The sequence below is a fragment of the Macaca mulatta genome, chromosome 1 (genome assembly GCF_049350105.2).
Source record: "Macaca mulatta isolate MMU2019108-1 chromosome 1, T2T-MMU8v2.0, whole genome shotgun sequence".
In the NCBI taxonomy this organism is placed as follows: Eukaryota; Metazoa; Chordata; class Mammalia; order Primates; family Cercopithecidae; genus Macaca; species Macaca mulatta.
In genome coordinates, this window is record NC_133406.1 from 41,550,198 (window position 1) to 41,572,977 (window position 22,780).

The following is a 22,780-nucleotide window of genomic DNA, read 5'->3' on the forward strand; positions in this document are numbered from 1 at the left end:
TCCCCAGAAGACATGAAGATGCACCTATTCGGAATGATATGTGTTTTGGTGACTCTAGTGGAAAATTTGCAGGCCTAAGAATCCTAAAACAGTTTATGATAAATTCTTAGGGTCTCTTGATTTGTTAAGTCTCTCATTTGATTAATTTTGAGGTCTTTCATTATAATTCCAGAAAATAGCATTTTCTGAAAGAAGTGTAAGGATAATGAATGTCAGATTTGTGTGTCAGATCTGTTGACCAGTGGGCTCCTATATAACTACAAAACCGAAAGTGTCATTTGGGATTGGCTGTGAAAGGTGCTTTCTCAACTCTTTAAAACTAGGATTCAATCCTGCTGTATGTCTTGCTATGTTTACTCTATTTCAGAATGTTCCCTGTGTACTTGACCAAAGTTGTTCTGTCCAAAGCCAGCCAGATACATCCTAACATGAATAATGGCCCAGAACTGTTTGGAAAGGGAGGCCACCCAGCTGTGTGTGTCTCATTTTAATGAAAAACTAGATAAAGTGATTTAAGTAATTTTGTAATTGAGTTTACATTTGTCTCCTTGTTAGACTGGACTCCTTAAGAACATAACAAGAAATCATGTATTTTTTAATATATCTCTGTATCCTGCCTCTTTGCACAGTAACTCACATATAGTAAACCCACAGTAAATACTTGGCAAATGAATGAATGCTGATTATAGACATGTCTGATTATATAATGGCTTATTTCTTCCCTCAAGGCAAATAAAACAATTCATTTGAACACCAGAGGGCACTGCTAGATAACCACAGCATTTTCAGACTCTACTAAGAGTAGATTGGCTGGAGAAGTGATGCTCTTGAACATTTATTTTCAATCTGTGGGAAATAGCATAAATAAAAATATAAGTAAATTTTACATACTCACATCCCCTTTTTCTTTCTGGCATGCCTCTAAAATTATACTGACATTAAATACGTGACTTGATTCATGCTTTGCTTGAAATGTAGATCTATATTTAGAAATAAAAGGCTGTTTGGGGTAGGAGTAGATGGGGTGGGATATACTGGCTAAGTGCTGATGGTGAAAGATATGTATTGCTGCTTTAATACAAGCAGGTATGCCTTGTTATATTACAATTCTCTTTATTCTGTTTTGGAGATAATGTGTTTTTTACAAATTGAAGGTTTGTGGCAACCCTGCCTCAAGCAAGATTGTCGATGCCATTTTTCCAACATGTGATCATTTTGTATCTCTCTGTCATATTTTGGTAATTCTTGCAATATTTTAAACTTTTTTATGATTATTATATCTGATATGGTAATCTTTTTATCAGGGATATTTGATGTTACTATTGTAATTGTTTTGGTGTGCCACAAATTGTGCCCATATAAGACAGCAAACTTAGTTGATAAATGTTATGTGTGTTCTGACTGCCCTACCAACCAGGCTTTCTGCGGTTTCTCTCCCTTCTGGCTTCCCTATTCCCTGAGAAATAGCAATATTGAAATTAGGCCAATTAACAACCCTACAGTGGCCTCTATGTGTTCAAGTAAAAGGTAGAGTAGTACATCTCTCACTTTAATTCAAAAGCTAGAAACGATTACACTTAGAGAGAAAAACATGCCAAAAGATGAGATAGGCCGAAAACTAGGCCTCTTGTGCCAAACAGCAAGTTGTGAATGCAAAGGAAAAGTTATGGAAGGAAATGAAAAGTGCTACTCCAATGAACACATGAATGAGAGTCAAACAGCCTTATTATTGATATGGAGAAAGCTTGAGAGGTCTGCAGAGAAGATCAAACCAGCTACCACATTCCCTTAAGCCAAAACCTAATCCAGAGCAAGGCCCTACCTCTCTTCAATTCTGTGAAGGCTGAGAGAGGTAAAGAAACTGCAGAAGAAAAGTTTGAAGCTAGTAGAGCTTGGTTCATGAGGTTTAAGGAAAGAAGCTGTCTTCATAACTTAAAAGTGCAAAGTGATGCAGCAAATCGTGATGTAGAAGCTGCAGTAAATTATCAAAAAATCTAGCTAAGATAATTGTTGAATGTGACTTTATTGAATAACAGGCTTTAAATGTAGACAGAACAGCCTTATATTGAAAAAAAAAATGCCATCTAGGACTTTCATGGCTAGAAAGAAGCCAATGCCTGGCTTCAAAACTTCAAAGGATGGGCTAATTCTCTTGTCTGGGGCTAATGCAGCTGATGACTAAATTAAAGCCAATGTTCATTTACCATTCTGAAAATCCTGGAGTCCTTAAGAATTATGCTCAATCTGCTCTACTTATACTCTATAAATGGAACAACCATGCCTGGATGAAAGCACATCTGTTTACAGCATGGTTTACTGAATATTTTAAGCCCACAATTGAGACCTACTGCTCAGAAAAAAATATTTCTTTCAAAATAAACTGTTCATTGACAATGCACCTGGTCCCCCAAGAGCCCTAGGGGCATATACAAGGAGATTGATGTTGTTTTCATGCTTGTGAACACATTATCCATTCCATAAGGTCAAGGAGTGATTTTGACTTTGAAGTCTTACTGCTGAAGAACTACATTTTGTAAGGCTGTAGCTGCTATAGATAGTTACTCCTGTGATGGATCTGGGCAAAGTAGACGGACAACTTTCTGGAAAGGAACTGCCATTCTAGATGCCATTAAGAACATTTGTGATTCATGGGAGAAGGTAAAAATGTTTGAAGGATGTTGATTCCAACCCTTGTGGATGACTTTGAGCATTCAAGACTTTAGTGGAGGAAGTAACTGTAGATGTGGTAAAAATAGCAAGGGAATTAGAATTGGAAGCAAAGCTTGAAGATATAAATGGATTGTTATAATTTCATGAGACAACCTGAACATATGAGGAGTTGTTTCTTATGGATGAGCAAAGAGTAGATTCCATCTACTCCTTGTGCAGATACTGTGAGCACTGTTGAAATGATAACAACATATTTAGAAAATTACATAAACTTAGTTAATAAAGAAGCAGCAGAGTTTGAGAAGATTGATTCCAATTTTGAACATTTTACTGTGGGTAAAATGCTATCAAGTAACATCAGAGTCTATAGAGAAATCTTTGGTGAAAGGAAGAGTCAATGATTTTGGCAAATTTCATTGTATCTTATTTTAAGACTTTGCCACAGCCACCGCAACCTTCAGCAAGCACCACCCTGATCAGTTAGCATCCATCAACATCAAGGCAAGACTCTCTGCCAGCAAAAAAATTATGACTTGCTGAAGCCTCAGATGATTATTAGCCTTTTTCGCAATAAAGTATTTTAAAATTAAGGTGTATGCATTGTTTTTTAGACATGATGCCATATACTACATGTTCGTGTAAATGTAAGTTTTATATGCACTAGGAAACCAAAAAAATCGTATGACTTGTTTTATTGCAATATTTACTTTATTGCAGTGGTCTGGAACTGAACCTTCAATATGTCCAAGGTATGCCAGTATAAACTTTTCTGTAAAAGGGATGCCCTCTTTAGCTGGGGCATGAAAGAGGGAAATGGCACGTGAGGATTTCTCTCTGGTGCTGCCTTTGCCTTTCTTTTCTGGAGTCCCTAATCAATGTGCCCTCTGTGCTAGGGCAGCTCAGTGGAACGCTAAGCTAGGTCCTATGGCTCCAGACTAAGTATTTGCTTCTCCTGGCTGAGCCTCTTTAGAAGAATAAGTTACTAAACACTATAGATCTCTTGTCAAGAACATGAAGGAAGAGGTACTTTGGAATTCAAATTTACAATTAGAATAGAAGAATAATCTGCAAAGTTCATGTAGTCAGCATTTTTTTATTTTTATTTTTTATTTTTTACTAAAACAGCTTTTCCCTTTTATAAGTCTGGAACCAAATGACTTAACCAAAACTTCATGGTGTTTCATCTCTTGCTGAGTATTTCTATTCTGAATTCCTCTCTGAGGTCACTTTTTCCACTGCAGCCCCTAGCAGGAGGCCTCTTCACTACTGCAGCACAGTGGTTCCTGCCAAAGTTTATAGTTCTTCTATACAGAAGCTCTTTATTCATCTGCCGTATTTTACCTTGAGTGTTTACATGTGCAGAATGATGTGCTATCCTCTGAACAATTAATAGTACAATTTTCCCTTCTTTCTGGCCAATAACTCTTCTGTTCCTTACCACCCCCATTCTTGCAGCCTAATCCTCTTAATGATCCTTGGATAAGAACTGCTTGTACTCACTAAGGAAAGTGGATGGAAAAATCAAATGTCTAGTAGGTGGATGTGCTATTATAATGTTTAAATGATTCTGAAAATTTTCCCAAAGCCAATTTAAGCAAAATCAGAGATTGGCCTTTTAGGTTTCTGGGTACTAAGTGGAAGTAATAAGTATTTTATTAAATGTTATTTATTTATCAATTTATCTTCAGACATTAACTGGTATCTTAGCTAGGACAACCATTACAAAATACCATAGCCTGGGTGGCATAAACACAGAAATTTATCTCCTTACAGTTCTGGATGCTGGGAGTTCCAAATTAAGGTGCTAGGAAGGCTCTTTTCCTGGTTTGCAGATGGCAGCCTTCTGGCTGTGTCCTCACATGGCCTTTCCTCTGGGGCATGGCGAGATTGAGAAAGAGAGAGAGAGTCAGAGCACGTGCAAGTGCATGCTCTCTGGCAGCATCTTTTCATCTTCCTATAAGAACACCAGCACCATCAGATTAGGGCCCCATCCTTTTAACATCATTTAACTTTAATTGCCTCCCTAAAGGCCTTATCCCCAATTCCAGTCACATTGTGGGATAGGATTTCAATATATGAATTTGAAGGATACATAATGCAGTCCATATAAACTGGGCTCCTTCTTTGTGCTCAGATACTATGGTAAGTCTAGGGATACAAAGATTGGTGAGACATGACCTCTGCCCTCAAGGAACTCAGGCAATTACAACTCTCTTTAGTCAAAATTCTAAACACCTGTTGTTAGTGTGAATTGAGGAATACTTGTCTTGCAGTGTATAAAGTTTGTGTAGTTCACTTAAGGGTGAAGGGGTTCAACAACTTATGATAAAGAGTTTTCAAACCATCATCATATGTGTATTATTTGTCCTAAAGGACTCAGCATTGGATCATATGCAAAGAAAAAGTGCACAGTGAACCTCTAAGGAGCTTATTGTCTCGCTTGAAAGGAGAAAATCTAGGTACAGAATAATTCGAGAGCATTACAAGGACAATATTACATATAAATGCAAAATTATAATCATGTTGTACTTTATTCACTACTAAGTGCTTCAGAACCCTGTATCTTGATGCTCACAACAGAGCTGATGTTACTTACATGTTATTAACTTTTTATCCTCATAAGAGAGAGAAATTAGGGCGCAAGTGGTTAACTAATAGCTCCATGTAGTAGAAAGCAAATGGAGTGGGTAATGCAGATTAGATCCAGGTCTCCTGATACCTAGCACTCTATTGTTTTCAGAATATTATGTTGCCTTTTTCTTGTATGATGCAGAGAAATATATTAGTGTGTGCCAAAGAGTCTTTGGGAGGAAAAAATTATTCAGTTCTGGAGGGAGTTAGGAAGTGATTTTGGGATCAATTACATTATCCTCTGATACTTGAACAAATGTATCAAAATGTCAAGCTATTTGTGGGTAATTCTGAAAAACATATTCATAAGCAATGTATTTACAGAGTTTCATTCCAGAAGATAAACACATTCATGCTCATGCTTTTATGTTGGCAAACCTAAAACAATATTTAATAGTAAATACAGAAGAACTCATAAGGTTTCTCTGCTTGTTGACGCTAAATTTTGTGCTGGCACAAACAGAAAATCCAGAAACTTATAAATGATCATTTCACCTCAATGAAGAAGGGTCTTGAACCCCAAGTATTCCTCAGATCTGCCTGCCAGTGCTTGGAATCCTAACATAATTCTGTTTCTTAATCATGAATCAATAATCCAATTTGGTAGCACCTTCGTGGGTAAGACATTGTGCTAAGATCTGGGGGAAAGACAATTCCAAATATGTTATTATTAGATTCAATAGGTCAGATTAATCCGCTTAACTGTTACAAGAATATTTAAATGTTTATTTTCAATTTCTATACTTACATCATTGCAGAGCAGCAATAGTTTGTGGATTGATACCTGTGTATGAACCACACTTTGAGTGGCATGTGTTAAAAGCTTTGGTGAGAAATGAGAGCCTGAACCCCAGTTCTAGGCATATGCCCAGTTCTAGCTAGCCTGGGCATACTAGTCAGGATGGGTTAGATTATTATGCAGCAACAGCCAGCGAGTTCATTTAACAAGTGTTTATTGCTTGCTCACTTTACATGCCCATTGACTGAAACGGCCCATAACATGCCCTTTACTCTGGAAATCAGAGTGACAGGGCCTCCACCATCTGAAATGCTGTCAGTTCCAGCTGCAGGAGGCAGAGTGCTGCAGTGTTGCTTACTGCAGTTAGGAAGCAGCCCGTGTTACTCCTGTCCATGTTTCACTAGCCAAAGGAAGCCACATGACTGGCCGTGATGTACCTCAAGAAAGAGGGAAAGTGCAAATCTGTCATGTTCCTGGATTGAGGAAAAGGAATATACAGAGAGCAGCACTTCCAGGTAATAGAAAGGAGCGGAGGGAGCCAGCAGGTAGATTTAACAACTGGATAGCTGTGTGAACAGAAAAGGAGTTGGAGTTAAACCTCAAACTATTGAGTCCCGTCACTTTAATGGGAGTGAGTTTCAGGTTGTTTTGGGAAGACGGTGAGAGGACGTTGCAAGAAGGAAAGGGCACTAAGTACCACCAGGTTGGGAAACGGCCACCTAGAGGACTTTTTCCTACTTCATGGCTCAGGTTCTGGAGATCAGAAAGAAGATCTTGTATGGATCAGGAACCTAAGGTTGCTGGAGACTTTATTCTTTCCGTTCTTCTGATGCACCAGATGTTACACAGACTATGTTGTCCTGGCCATTTCTTTACTTCCATAAGCATGGAAAAAAGAAAGCAGGTGTGCCTGTAGCATAGAAGATTTAGTGGAACTCTGCGAGAATATTTCTGAAGGAAGCTGGTTAAATATGGATGCATGGGTGGGGCTGGGTTTATGAAGAGACTGGTGGCAACTCCTCTGGGATGGATTGTTGTCTATGTGGGATAGTGGACATGGAGTGTTTGTATAGATCTAGGACACCTTCAGGGTGCATTAGCATCTGACAGGGAGAGAGTTGGGGAACAGACATCAGTCCTTAGGGTTTCTCATCAGTCACATGGGTAGTGGCTGATTTGGTCATCATCCTGCAGTGCCTGAGGTCCATCTGGGTCTCTCATGACTTTTTCTCTTGAGCACTTGGAAAATATTTGGTCTGGTCCTGAACTCCAGGGACATGTTGGGGAACTTTCAGGCTGTTTTGGGTCCTCTCCATTTAGATACACTTTCCCAGCCATATGTTCTTCTCTGCTGTCTCCATAACATGTTGGAGAAAGATCCTAAGAGCCTGAGATATGTGGGGTATGTGGAGCTTTACTTGGGCCTGGAGGCATAGTGGGGGGTATAGGGTAGGGGGGGGTGCTGGCCAGATTCCCTTTCATTTCCTCTATTTCCTCTTCTCCGCACCAGCAACTTCTGGGGTCAGGGCGGAGGGCACGGACCATAGGTGTCTGCTCCATGACCAGTTCAAGGTTCTAACTCTTCCGCTTTTGCTACTTTTTATCCCCAACAGGTTTTTTTCCCTCTAGGTTTATTTTGTCTTAGGGGTAGGAAAAACTGATGCTGACCATTTCCAGATCGATTTTCCTTCTAAACATATTGTTTTTGCCAAGATTTTAGATTTTGGAATTCGAAAGTCAAGAATTTGCTCTTTTTGTTCTGTAGCATAATCCTGTTCCTGAGGCAGTGTGCCAAGAAAGTCTGTATGGGAAAAAAGTTCACAGGTAACAAGAATTACTGAGAAGCGAAAATATGTCAGTTAATGTATCAAAAATTATCCAGCTACATTCACAAACAGAAGGTGTTAATTGTCATTAAAATTCATATTGATACTCACAAGACCTATTTAATTTTCTGAGGGTACATTTTATCTTATCTATCAGCTTACATCCCACCTAATGATAACGCAGTACTTGACACAGAGTAGAAGCTCAATAAAAGTCTTATTTGACTGCATTCAAGTGTTCATAAATGGACTACTACCCACCCCATACTATTCCTGTCATTCCAGTGGCAGGACAAGGACCAGCTGCTTTTCTGCCCTGTCCACTTTGTACAGAAAGCAGAGCTGCACATACCTCAGGCCGTGAGACAAATCACCATCCCATGCAATTTGCTTTTGTAAGCATGCTTATGCTACGAGATCCCTTATAGTTTGATCCCTTGCCTTAGAGTTCTGAGAAATCAAAATAAGGATTTCTAAACAAAATATATCTGCCTGGTAAGGTTACTTATTATTTGATTACACATACTTTCCTATGTCAAACCTATGCATTTATTTATTTAACATTTTTGAGGGAAATGAAGACATGTAAACACTGCTAAATTTGGAAACTCTGCTTAGAAATGGTAATGCCTCTCACATAATTATACAATTATTGTGGATTGTACTTCTGTTGATGACCACAGATGGGGATGCTGTGGTTTTGAATATTGGGTGAAAAATTGGTCATCTCTTCTCCCATCCCAAGTAAGATCATTAGAAAACTTGGTTCCTATAAATGTTGCTTTTTTTCTGGATTGTACATTCTCAATCCTTTAGATATAAATAAATATAATTCATCCACTTTGGACCTTAATGTTCCACTCTCACAAAATGAAAGGAATTGGTGCAGATACTATCTGTGATCCCCTCTAGCTCTATATTTTGGTGATCCTATAATTGAAGGATTTTGCCACATAGATCTTTCCCTCTCACCCTCATGCTCATCACCCTCTTCCACCTCTACCCCTGTTAAAAACAATAACAACATATTCTTTCCATCACAGGCCTTATTAATCCACCATTAGAATTATGCTCCTTTGAATTTTTGAGGCCCAAGAGACTTGCAAGGCAGAGTTTTGACTTCAGAAAACCAACAGTGACATGGGACAGTTGTATAATCTCCCAGAACCTCAGTTTCTCATCTGTAAAATGAAGGACAAAATGTATCCTTCTAGGGTTGTGTTTTCCCCACACATTGAAATGGTTATGTGAGGATAAATGAAGCCCAGCACACAATAAATTATCAATCCTTCCCTTTGCAGCCTCCAAGCACTTCCCACTGATGTGCAGGTTGCCACCTTGGGAGAGAATACATGATAACTAGTTGAGAGCCAGTCCTCCAAGGAATAAGACCTAGATGTTTAGCAGGGTATGAAGAAGGCTGTCTTAGTCCATTTTGTTGTTTGATATTCTGTTATTCTAACTATCACACCCCATCCCACCTGTGATGGTTTTAAGACATTATCCATAAATCCTTTTGGTTTAATCATCATAAAGGAGATGATTTTGAATCAAATCTTGACATCTAAGTAGGCAAAACATAAGTTGCAGTTCTTAGCAGCTTCTCTTCTGTCTTCCTGTTCTTGGGTGGAAGTTGGGGTGGGGGGGGTTCTTGGGTGGAAGTTGGGGTGGGGGGGGGATATAGCGTATGGATGGTATATTAGTAATCTATTGTTGTGTAACAGATTATCCCAAAGCTCAGCTACTTAAAACAATAGTTTATGTGGTTCAGAAAGTTGGGAGCAGCTTTTTGGCTCAGGGTCTCTCATGAGGTTACCATGAAGATATTAGCTAGGGCTTCCATTATCTGAAGGCTTGATTGGGGCTGGAGGATCCACTTCCAAGATAGCTCACTCACATGGCTGTTGGCAGGAGGAGGCCTTGCTTTCTTGCCATGTGGATCTCTCTATAGGACACCTTGGGTCTCCTCATGATATTACAGCTGGCTTCACTCAGAGTGAATGAGCAGAGTAAGAGAGACAGAAGCTCCAACACCTTTGATGACCTAATCCTGGAACTCACACACTGACACTTCTGCTTTATTCTATCTATTAGAAGCAAGTTGCCAAGTGTAGTCCATACTGAATGAGAGGTGTATTCGAGTCTACCTTTTGAAAGGGGGGAGTATCAAAAGGATTTATGGATAATATCTTAAAACCATCACAGGTGGGATGGAGTGTGATAGTTAAAGAGCATTTTAATTTTCACTTAAAAGGGACTGTATAAAATTACTAAATACTATGGCTTACTGTTGGAAACTGTCAGTCATTTAGCATACCTGTTGTTTAGCAGGGTGGAGGGTAGAAAGGTGTGATGAGGAAAACATCTAGAACATAATGCAAGACAATATGTAATTTAAAATTTTCTAGTAACCACACTAAAAGATGTTAAAAAGAAAATATGTAATTTTAATAATATGCTTTTAGTTCTATATATGCAAAATATTTTCATTTCAATGCATAACCAATATAAAAATTATTAACAAGATATTTTAGACTCTTTTTTCTTTGTACTATCTCTTTGAAATCTGGTGTGTGTTTTATACTTATAGCATCCCTTGGTTTGCACTAGCACAATTTCAAGTTCTCAGGAGCCACATGTGGACAGTGCATGTCTAGAGAGCTAGGCCAGAAGTTAAGAATAGGTCACCGAGAACCATAGTCTGTATCTATTGTCCAAACAGAGGGCCCAGTAAAGCGTTTAAGCTGAAGAGCACCATGATCAGACTCCTGGTTTAGAAGTCACTCTCACTGTCCGATGTGTAGAACATGGAGGGATGGAGCAGGCAAGCCCAGACATAAGCACATATTCGGGAGACTTTCAGAACATTCCATGTGAGAGCCTGAATGGGGCTAGTTATACTAAAGATGGAGAGGAGCCGATGTATGAAAGATAGTAAGGAGGTGGTTTGTAGTAGGTCCCATGATCATTTGGTTGTGAGAAAGTAGATGTAATAAGACAGAGACACTTAGAATGATTCCAAGGCTTCTGGCTCGGGTCATTGTGAGGAAAATTGTAAGAAAAGGAAATAGAGGAGTTAAAACATGGTTCACTTTGGGAGGATGACAAGGTAAGATTGCAGCTATAGATTTGGAAAAGTTTTGGTCGAGATACTATCGGAGCTGGAGGAGAAGACATCTAGTGGACAGTGGATGGATAAATCTGGAGCTTAGGGGAGACCTAAGCTCCTGGTAGAACCACCGCAAGGCTTCATAATTTTATGATATTGCTATGAAACTACCAGGCACTGTGGAAAGTTCCCGTTTTCTCAGTAGCTTGTTGTGGAGGCAGAATCAGCTGAGGAAGAAAGTGGAGCCACCTCAGGAAGACGCCTCTGAGCTGTGGGCACCAGCCAGGGAAGCCTGCTTCCCTGGCCCAGAATGACCTGGCTATTTAGCAGTGAGGGAGGGGCCATAAGAACCACACTGCGGTGTTATCTTGGAGGCAAGAGCTCCCTGGCCAGGCTGTGAAGGCTAGAGCTCACTGAGGGGAGTAGGAGGGGGAAGGAGTGTCTGGATAAAGCATCGGAAGTTAAAAACTCCTAGATTCTGAGGGTCTGTTGATGGCATGGATTTTGATCTTTTTGATGAAAACCTCTTTTGTAATATATTCAATAAGTGGAATTCTTTGCTGCCGAAAGGAGCGGGAGGAGGAAGAGGAAAAGGAGGAGGAAAGAAGGAAGAGAAAGAAAGAAGAAAAGAATTCCTGCCTTGGAATTTGGCCTTTATTCTCCATCTCAGATAATATGTATCCTTGTTAGTGAAGAAAAAAATGTTTTTTTTTCTTTTCTTTTTTTTTTTTTTTTTAGTAGCGATGGGATTTCACCATATTGACCAGGCTGCTCTCGAACTCCTGACCTGAGTGCCTTATATGAGTACACATGCCATGTTTAATTGTGTTTTTCTACTTACATTTCCTATTGTAACCTTCAGTGCTCATCTGGGTTGTTTTCTGTTTGCTTGCTTGCCTGTTTTTATTCTCTAAGAAACAATATAATGGCTAAGGCCCTATTTGTTGACTGATCCTATTTTGGAAGGTGAGCAGAGCTATGTGAGGTATTGAGACCCTTCCCTCTTTTACGCACCTAAAGTGAAGTGTGTCTGCCCACTTCCTGTTCCTTAATAGGGTGATGCTTTAATGCAAGGGTTGCAAACTAAAATGCCTGTCAGGGCCAGGTAGATAATACACCCGAGAGAAGTGAGCGTACATAGCACATGAGCTTGGCCAAAGGGAGCAGCTATTGCGAAGCTCCAGCAGATTCTTGTGAAGTGGCAACATGGGCCTACTTGCCAGATGTTCTTATGTTTGTGTGTGAAATTTTTTAGTGAAGTTTCCCCACTTTTAACTTCACAAAATATCAATTTTATTTAAACACTGCAGATTAAATAAAATATGTTGGTGGGTTCTTATCAACCCACAGTGCACCAGTCTTTGACATTAATCTAAATGCTTTATATGAGTATGCATGTCATGTTTCATTGTCTTTTTCTATTACATTTCCTACTGTAACCTTCAGTGCTCATCTGGGTTGTGTTTTGTTTGCTTACTTGTTTGTTTTTATTCTCTAAGAAAAAATATAATGGCTAAGGCCCTATTTGTTGGCTAATCCCACTTCTGGAAGGTGAGCAGACCTATGTGAGGTATTGAGACCTTTCCCTCTTTTAGGCACCTAAAACGGCAGACCATATGGAAAATGGCATATTCCCCTGGCAGATTCCCACAGTGGTGGTGGGAGAGGAGTGATCCCAGTGCAATTGGCCACGTTTTGGTGGTGACTCCTCTAATAAGTGCCAGGTTACTTAAAGTAGATCTCATATTTAATAGTAAATGAAATATCAAAGTCATTCATGAGGATGCTAGATAGCATGTGGAAAATAAACAGTCATTCTTTCCAGTGCTCAAAGTTAAACATAAAAAAAAATCAGATGCAAGAAGGAAGTAGGTGAGAGAGAATATAGGAGGAAAATGTATGCAATTCAACAGGTTTCATGGGCATTTCCCTTGGATGTTATCGAGCTCTATGTCTTAGGTTTGTAGAAGAGAAGTGATGCTTCCCCATCATGCTCCCCAGTCCTCCACCCTCCGCTCTATCCTATGGGGCAGAGTTGCTATAGATTGGTGATATTCTAGGACATTGGACCATGTTTGCTAGTAGAACGTTTGCTGCCCACTAAAAGGTCATGTATAATGTCCACACAAAGACCTGTACATGAGATTTACAACAACTTTATTCATAACAGTCAGACTAGAAATAACCTGAATATTCACCAATGGGTAAATGTATAAACAAACAGTAGTAACCTTTACAATGGGATACTACTCAGCAATAAAAAGAACAAGCCACTGACATACACTACAACATGGGTGACTCACAAAACATTCTGCTGAATGAGGGAAGTCGGAACCCAAAGCATTTATGCTATCTGAATTTATATGAAACTTGAGAAAAGGCAAACTTAATCTATAATGACAAAATAGATCTATGGTTGCTTGAGGCTTGGGATGGAGGGTATGTAATACAAAAGGACATGAAGGAATTTAGGCAAAAGATGATGGAAATGATCTATATGTTGATTGTGGTGGTGTTTCCATGTCTGGTTATAGTTTTGAAACTCATCAAAGTTATGCTTAAAATGGGTGCATATTCTTTCATGTAAATTATACCTCAGTAGAGTCGATGTAAACAAAAGGTCACATACAAAGGTGTATTATCTCCTGTCCCTCTTTCATGTGTGCTACAGAAGCAGTCTAAAGACCTAACTCTTTTTTCTTCTTTCTTCCTCCATATGGCCTGAATGGGGATATTCCTCCTGCTTAGGATGTGCCCAGCCAACATTTTGCTCTTATGTTGCCTGATCAAGCATTTTCATCTGTTTGGATTTCTGTCTTCATTTATGGCAGACGAGGTGTGGTGAAATGTTGAAGTTGAGTTTGGGCTTATGAGGAGAAAAGGTGTTCCATCTCTGATCCTCCAGGCTTGCTCAGGTGTCCCAGCCCAGCTTACAAGGGCTGTGCACTGTGGGTAGGGGACCGACTTCAGCTGAGAATGGGACACTTGCTTGTCTTTTCTTTACCAATTTTCTGTAGTATACAGCTCCCTCAGGGACATTTTGGAGAGGGATGGCTGAGGTTTATGAAATGATTTGGATATTCCTAAGACCCTTGATTAATACCGTCTAAACACTATAATTATTTCTAAGTCTTCCATAGACATACCACTGCCAAAGGCCTCATTGCCTTTACAGAAACGTCATTCTCCAGTCTCAGTACCACTCTGGCTGGTCAGATACTTACTTTTCAAAATACAGCTTGAGTCATTGTCCTGAATCCTTCCTACCCTCCAGCCTCAAAGCACATGTATCTCTTGTTCCATGATCCAAAAGAAGGAAAAGGGGCTTAAGTGTGATGGGAGTCTGGGTTCACATCTTGACCTGCTGCTTACTGAGTGGGTGACTTAGAGCAAGTCACTTACCCTCTCTGAGCTCCAGAATGTATGTTTTTATACATATTGTATAGTATAGTACAGTATATATAGTCACCAAGCCTCAGAAATTGATATATATATTTAGTATTTTTTTATTTCTAAAATAGTGATGATAATTCCTACTTTTCAGGATTGGTGTATATATTATATAATATAGTTAATGTATACAATTTGCACAATGAAGATGCATAATGTATTTTAGCTATTACTATTATTAGCTGTAGTGGCAGAGACAGCCCCCCACTTCTCCTTGCATGCAGGTGTGGACCTAGGACATGGAGACAATGGAATGTAAGAGCTGTGTGTTACTCCTGGGGTAAAGATTTTAGAAAAGGACAGGCCTTCCCTAATGTCTTTTTCCATTTCTGTTGACTGGAAGCAGAAAACAAAGAGCCCCTAGAAGATGGTGAAACTGTAAGATTTATGGAGCCTGGAGTCCTTAAGTCACTACCTGGGAGACAGCTACCTCTCACCCAGGAACACCTGCATTGGGCTGTTTTATAAGAAAGAAACAATCTTATTTGGGGTTAGATCCCTGAAATTCTGGGTTTTATTTATTGTAGCCATTAGTGTTAATTGCCCTGGTGAATTTAGAAATTGGCACTTTGAAGTGGAGGTGAATGTAAGAAAAACCTAAGATATGTTGCATCGACCCAGCAGTTGGACGGTGGGTGGCACAGACACTAATATCAAAGGCTGGGAAGATGGAGACCTGTGGAAGAGATGGCAGAGCATTTGGTAAATCTGTTGCTGGTGATTATTTAAAAGGTATGCCCAGTGCCTGACAAGTCTTTATCTCCAGGAGAGAGGCTAGCTATTACTTATTGTATTCAGCAAGGCATAACCAGATAGATGTGCTCTGCTAAGAACTCGTTTGTATGAGTGCAGAAATGAAATAGTCTAGACAGAGTCCAGAAATCTGATGTTTCACAGGATTGGAAAAGCATTATTGTCCTCAACCCATAGAATATGTCACTGAAAAAGTCTTAGAGCAACATAGGTCCATTTAAAAATCTCAAGTTAATAGATACCATGCTAGCATCTACAGAGACTAGGAAATAACTAGGGACTCTTCTCTGCCCTCAAGAAGTTTATAACTTAGTAGAAAAGACAAAAATGTGTACAAATAACTGCAGTGGAAGACAGTTAATGGTTGAAACATACATTGCTATAAATAATGCAAGAATCACAGCATTCTAGAGTAGCCCAGAATAGGGGCTCTCAAAAGGACTGGGGAGCTTGGACCTAGGTTTCTCATCAAGCCCTGAAACCCATGAATGAATTAATAAACGTCAGTTGTTTCTCAAACTCATTTTCATCTTACTGAAACACTAGAGTTCAGATTTGGTCTCTGGGGTAGTAGTGATCCTCTGGGCATTGAGAAGCTCCCTCAGGCCAGCCCATGACTTTCCTAGCAGTGTTCTTCCCTGCCTTCACAAGTAGTTCAGACTGAGACCTGTGTGGGTTCCCTACTGAGGGCCTCATTTCTGTAAAGACAGAAGAGGGCTCTGACATCCTGATTTTTCTTCAACTGCCCTGAGATGATGAGATGCCCCAGACCTGAAAGCACCATTGTGTTTGCTGAGACTGCTTGTTTTTTATTGTCTCTTGTGTTTTAAATAGTCATTCTTTGGGCAAAGAATGGGAACTTGCAGCTCCTTATTGTTTCCTGGCATGAACCTAGTACCTTTTAACTTGCTTTTATTGCCTCTTTGGCTATGTGAAGCATTTATCTAAATATAGACTGGTACAACACTATGAACAGGACTGGAATAAGATAAAATTTTCTTTCCGATCAATTCTGTTGCATCTTCTTGTGAACACTAGGTACTGTTCTTTTCTTAGAGTGGCAAGAGTAGGCATCAAAAAGAGATGATATTGAGTTGCAAAGCTTTTCTAAGTGGAAGTCAATCACTGCCAGGCCTTTTAAGGTCATGAGGCCCAGGTACTGAGTGCTCTGGACACTGGCTCTGCCTATGACCTTAGGCAACCCACATAATCATGGTCAGCGACATGTACTGCCCCTTGGAGGCAGGGCGGTGGAGTGGAAAGGGCACAGGATTTGACAGAACCCAATTGGATCTACTGCCCTGCCACTTATTTTGGGGTGACCTTGGGTACGTTCCTTATTCTCGCTTCTAAAAGGGGGCAATACTAATAAAATCTGTCTCTTAGGGTTCTTGTGAGGATTAAATGTGATGAATATATGTAACTTAGCACATTTTCAAGAAATAGTAGCTATTTATTCTCTAGGTAGGTACTTTGTGGCGTTAATATATCAAATGCAACCATATCTTTAATTTTATTTCTAGGAGGAATAATCTGTATAAATTTATTAATGGTATTAACAAAAAGCAGCTCTCACCTTCTTGTGAATTAGATCCAAATCCCTTAATGTCTTCGTTCATTCAGGTGAGAGGGTTTCATTACTGCAGGAGTGCACTGTAGTAATTAGAGCAGGGTCTCTAGTCTCAGGGTTCAAAACTTGGTGTGTGATATTGAACCAGTTGCTTAAGTTCACTGGGCCATAATCCTTGATCTGTGACTTCAAATTGAAACTATTTATAGGCTTTACTTGCTTAATATAAATCTTTCTATTTTGGGTGCAGAAATATTGGGTTTGATTCTAAGGGACCACCTCAGACCCTGGTGGGGGTTCTGTAATATCTGTTACACGTACCCTGTTGCCTTTATTAATTTTGCATTCTGAGTTGCAAAACTCATCTGGTTTCCAGAGATTTGGGGATCTATGATATACCCTCATAGGATTGCTGAGCTATATTCACTTCATGCCCCGCCTCCGAATCTTATTAGCTATTATTATCATCTTGGAATAGTTTTTTGATGTAGCGGTTATTCTCCCATTTTACATATGGGGAAAATAAGACCCAGAAAAGTTAAATCGCCACACAGCTCATATGTGGTACGGTCAGAATACAAGCAAGGCATTCCTGACATCAGATTCCGTGCATTCTGTTGAATTAATTCTGCTGAATTCCCAGGACCCTGTACATGCCCTGGCAGAGCCAACCTCAATTAAGATTCCACCTGGAGAGATTAGAGTCTACAGTTAAGAAAACACAATCAGCTGGGACTGTACTCTTCAAGCATTTCACAGGCAGACCAGTTCTGTTATGGGATCCTCACCTTCCTTCAGCAGTTGTGCAGAGGATGGAAGGGTGAGTCCTGGAAGGCTCCCACAGGGGCTACCAACCGCATGGTGTGAGGAGGGAGCTGGCCTGCACACTGTCCTCTGTTGATTTCTCCTAAGGGATGTCAGCAGAGCATTGACAGGGTCTGTGATACACCGTTTAGCATAATTCTGTGCCATAGCAGGAACAGCCTATTTTGTGAAAAGCTCAGGATGAACGCTGTCTCTCTCACTACTGTTTTGATGTTCACCGACAAACCCACCTACCATCAAATGATTCCCACCACACTGCCTGCTGTGGTGCCTGAAATTTGTGCTAAAGTCATCAGTCTCCAGAGACTACCAATAAAATAGCAGTACATTACCCAGAAGTAACAAATGAACTGTGATCTTTCCTTTCTTCTCTGAGAGATTTGCCTCAAGGGATGGGACTTGGAACAAAGATGTTGCAAGGGAAGACAGATCAAGAAAGTTCTGGACAGTAGGGTAGGGGATGAGGGAAGGATAAGAGGTGGGTCACCATCACTGAAGAGTCTGGGTGAGCTGGGGGTGCTAACTCCCAGGCTGGAGGTGGCCTCTGATGGACATGGCCTCTAAGGAGAGGAACACAGGTCCATTTAAAAATCTCAACTTAATAGATACCATGCTAGCATCTACAGAGACAAACAGGGACCCAAAAGCACCCCTCAGCAAAGGAAAGGGATGAAGGGGTCATTTGCCTGTTTTACACGTGTATCCAGATCAGGACCTGGAAAGGAAGACTTCCTTCGCTGTTGCTGAGACTCTGAGCTCTTGGAAGACAGTGACTGTCTTTTTGTCTCTCTCTCCCCAGAACTCAGCAGAGTAACCCATGACTTGTTTGACTGAACAGAGTGGCCGTGGATTCAGTGCTCTGCTCTAGTCTCCACCTGACAGTTTCCTTCTGACACTGCTATGAGCAACCCCCATATTTATACAGATGAGTGCTCCGTAACTCCACTTCTCTTCAATAAGAAGAAAGAGCAACACCACTAACAGCCACTTACTTGTTGGTGGTGAGACTTTGGGCAAATAATTGAGCTCTCTGTTTATTCATTGATAAAATGTAGAGAATACCCCTGGCTTCCCATACTTGTGGTGAGGACTCAGTAAGGTTCTTGCGGACTGATTGTATCCCCCTCCAAACCCCCCAGTTCACACACTGAAGCTCTAATCTCCAGTGTGATTGTTTTTGGAATTAGGGCCTGTATGGAGGTAATCAAATTAACAGAGGTCATAAGAGTGGGGCCTTAATCCAACAGGACTAATATTCTTATAAAATGGGGAAGAGACAGGACACCAGAGATCTCTATCTCTCTCCCACTTCTCTCTCTCTCTCTCTCTCTGTGTGTGTGTGTGTCTCTCTCTCCTCTCTCTCTCTTTCCCTGTTGTGCACAGAAGAAAGACCATATGAGGACACAGCAAGAAGGTGGCTGTCTTCAATCCAGGAAGAGAGGCCTCATCAGAGATGGAATGTTCCTTCACTTCGATCAGGATTTCTAGTGTCCAGAACTGTGAGAAAATAAATTTCTGTTGTTTAAGTCACCCAGTCTGTGGTATTTTGTTACGACAGTCCTAGCAAACTAACATAAAGTGCTTTGATACAGCACCAGGCACAAAGTAGAGATTCATTAATTGTAATAATACCATATCAATAATTATTGATAATGGCACTACCAATAATTGCCATTGTTATTCATTCTAACAAAACACCCCCCCTTCTAGGAGAGAGAGGAAGAATTCTGGAAACTCCAGTAACAGTCTGCAAATCCACTTTGAGCTTCCGAAGAGAAATTGAGGGCACTCGAAAGAAAGAAACCACATTCACTGAAATTTTCTGATCCTATTTCTGTACGTACGTCATGATGATTTGTGTCAAGTAATATGACTGCATCTTTCCTCTGAGGAACTTAATGTGCTTATGTCAACTACTTATCCATCAGGCAAATGTTTACATCCTGAGGATGAACTAAGGGAATGTCTTAGATAGCTGGGAGCCTGAGGCTAGGACTATGCACCAAGGGGCACTAATAAAATCAGATAATCAAATTTATTCCACCTTCTCTGTGGTTTAGGCTGTGTGGTGTGGAAGCAGGCCAGGTGGTTGGTTTTAGGAATCACAGGGTTGAGCTTACGGTACAAGACAGATTTTACTTCAAGTCTAAGTTAGCCTTGACTAATGATTGTTCCATCACTTTTAGAAGTCCAGCTAACTCTCACTCACAGGCACATCAGGAGAGGGACCTCTTAAGACTGCTTTCTCTCCAAAACTCTGAGGTTCTGGTTTCATAACTGTGTTAGTCCATTTTCATGCTGCCGATAAAGACATACCCAAGACTGGACAATTTACAAAAGAAAAAGGTTTAATTGGACTTACAGTTCCACGTGGCTAGGGAAGCCTCACAATCATGGTGGAAGGCAAGGGGGAGCAAGTCACATCTTACATGGATGGCAGCAGGCAAAAAGAGAGAGAGTTTGTGCAGGAAAACTCCCCCTTATAATAACCATCAGCTCTCGTGAGACTTACTATCACCAGAACAGCATGGAAAAGATCGACCCCCATGATTCAGTTACCTCCCACCAGTTCCCTTCTACAACACGTGGGAATTCAAGATGAGATTTGGGTGGGGACACAGCCAAACCATATCAATAACATTCACATTCTTCAGGACACCCCAGTCAAGCCCTCCACATGGACCTGTGGGCTGCAGACTGTTGCAGATAGATCAGGGAGGAGGGCAGAAAAGGTCCCTCAGCAATTGCAGTTCTTTGTGCCTGCATTTTCAATTCAGATGAATGCAATAGAAATGGCACTAAAATGTATTTGAAAAAAACAGAACCATCTAAGTCCATTGGTCAGAGCTCCAAATGGTTTATAAAGAGGGGGAAAACTATGCTGACTTCTGAAACATGGGAAGGGGGTTACATTGGCTTGATTGAAACCAGTTGAAGGAGTTTTTTTGTGTGTGTTTTTCCCCCAAGTTTCTCTTTAAATCAGCATTGTCCAACTGTCCCCAAAGACTACATAAGGCACAGTTGAAATCTGTATTGTCCTTTGGTGTTACTGCCTCTCCACTGCCCTGACTTCACAGGATGGGGTGTTGTAGCCTATAGAATCCCTTGCTTTTTATTACTTCATCACAGATGGATGAAGTACTCAAATCTGTATCATTAAACCGACTTCTTTTGTGCCTCTCAGACTGTTCACTGAGTTAACGTTGTTTTAATGTATTCATTAGATTCGAACATTTACTGAACACTCACCATGTGCCAGGCCCTCTTAAAGGCACTGGAGATGCTAAGGCAAATGAGACACTGATCCTGCTTCCAAGGGCTCCAGTGTAGTGGAGGGGCAGAGAAATAGTTACTAACATATGGCAATAGAGAAGGGCAAGGTATGGAGAAAGGCTTTGAAGAGTGCACCAGGGACCTGGAGGTGACCTTCCAGGAGGGAAGAAAAAGACAGGAACATTAGGAGGGAGAAAATTTAATTGGGAAAAAGAAGCAGCCAGCAGGTTGTTTTGAGAGAATCAATCTGTTTGCTGTATGGCTAAAGGCAGCTGGTGATGTTGGTATTGATAAGCTGCATGACATAATGATTTGGCCTAGAAAGAAAAAAAGAAGAGAAGAAAGGAAAGAAAGAAAAGGAAGGAGGGACAAAGGAAATCACCTTCAATATTTGAGAAAATATCATCAATGAATCCATCTTCTTCTATTCCAAAATTCCAACCCTTTCTCTCAGGAGGAGCTGAGAGATTGGTCTATTAGAGGTTCTCTGTGGCTTCCATAAAATCTAACAAAAATACCCCACCAAGTTTATTGCCTTTCTTGTTTCTCAGAAGACTGGAGAATGGACTTGCCTTGGACCAAACCCTCAAGTGCACTGACTTAGGAAAGGCTATAAAAATAGATGTGTTTTGTTACAAGGGTGATATTAAGATGGATAAAATTAAGTATATATTATTATCTGGCTTGAACATATAGTTAATTAGCATGTAGCTTTGAATTTGTTATGTTGGTGGCCAAACCTGTTACAAATGGGTTGGAATGCTATCCTAATTGCCTGATTCTATAAGTAGGTTTCCAGAGATGGGTCCTAGCATATAGCTACACAAATGTAGTACTGCCCACAATAAAAATGGAGGTGAGGGGCAGGAGAAAGATGTAGTAGCTACTGAATTAAAGCTCAGTTTAAGGACTGTTTTTCACATGAATTGGGCACCAGTAGTAAAGTGCATATGGTGGCCAACCAGGCCAGAGGAAACGGAATGGGGGGCAAGAATTCTTCTGGAGAGCACCTGTGCCCTTCCACAACTGCGTTCTTCTGATTTTTGTCCTAACCTTCCAGTAACTCATTGGGCTTAATTAATGGGATTTGGTTGATTTTATCTGCAAATCTCTTTTGTACATATCTGAAGACTTAAACCGTGGTGGTAAAGAAATTGACTCAAACTTTTTCAGTCCAGAGACCAGATGACTGAAATCATGTCTTATTCATCTTTGCATCCTGAGCACCCAGAGTAGATACTCCCTATATTCATTATATAAATTAATGAGCTTCTTTACTCTACCTTGTTTTACCCTAGAAAACATATTTCTTCAACAAATGTTTACTAATTATCTACTTTTTGCCAGGTACTGAGTTAGGCACTAGGGATATGAGTGGGCAAGAGAGAAAAGACCCTTCCTCCTGGAGTTTGCTGCCCATAAGGAAAGACAATAATTAAATCAAGCATTACAAGAAATTATGATATCATCACAATATGGCAAGTGAATGCTAATAGAGCCAATACCAAGGGGGCCACATTTATTGAGGAGGTGGCTCAAGGGACACCTCCTTGTGTAGGTGACTCAAATTAAGTTAGCACTCTCAGCTCTAATGGTGCTGATAATCTATTTGGAGAAAAATAGAATATTATGCATGCAAAAGTAAGAAAGAGTACAGCATAGGACATTCTAGGTTCAGTGTTAGATCATGGATTATAGAGAGTAGAAAGGGGTGATATCAAAAATGGTATATGTAGGCTCAGAAGTTTGCAGGAGGAAAGAGCACTTGGACTGTCCTTGGAAGATGGGTAGAAGATTGGAATAGAACAAGGGAGGAAAGACAGAAATAAGAATCCCACACAATGGGGGAAGTGAAGCCTCAATGGGTAGTGGCAGGAGACAGGCTGAAATCATGCAAGACCTGGTGAGTCAGTGGAAATGAAAGTGTAAGCGTA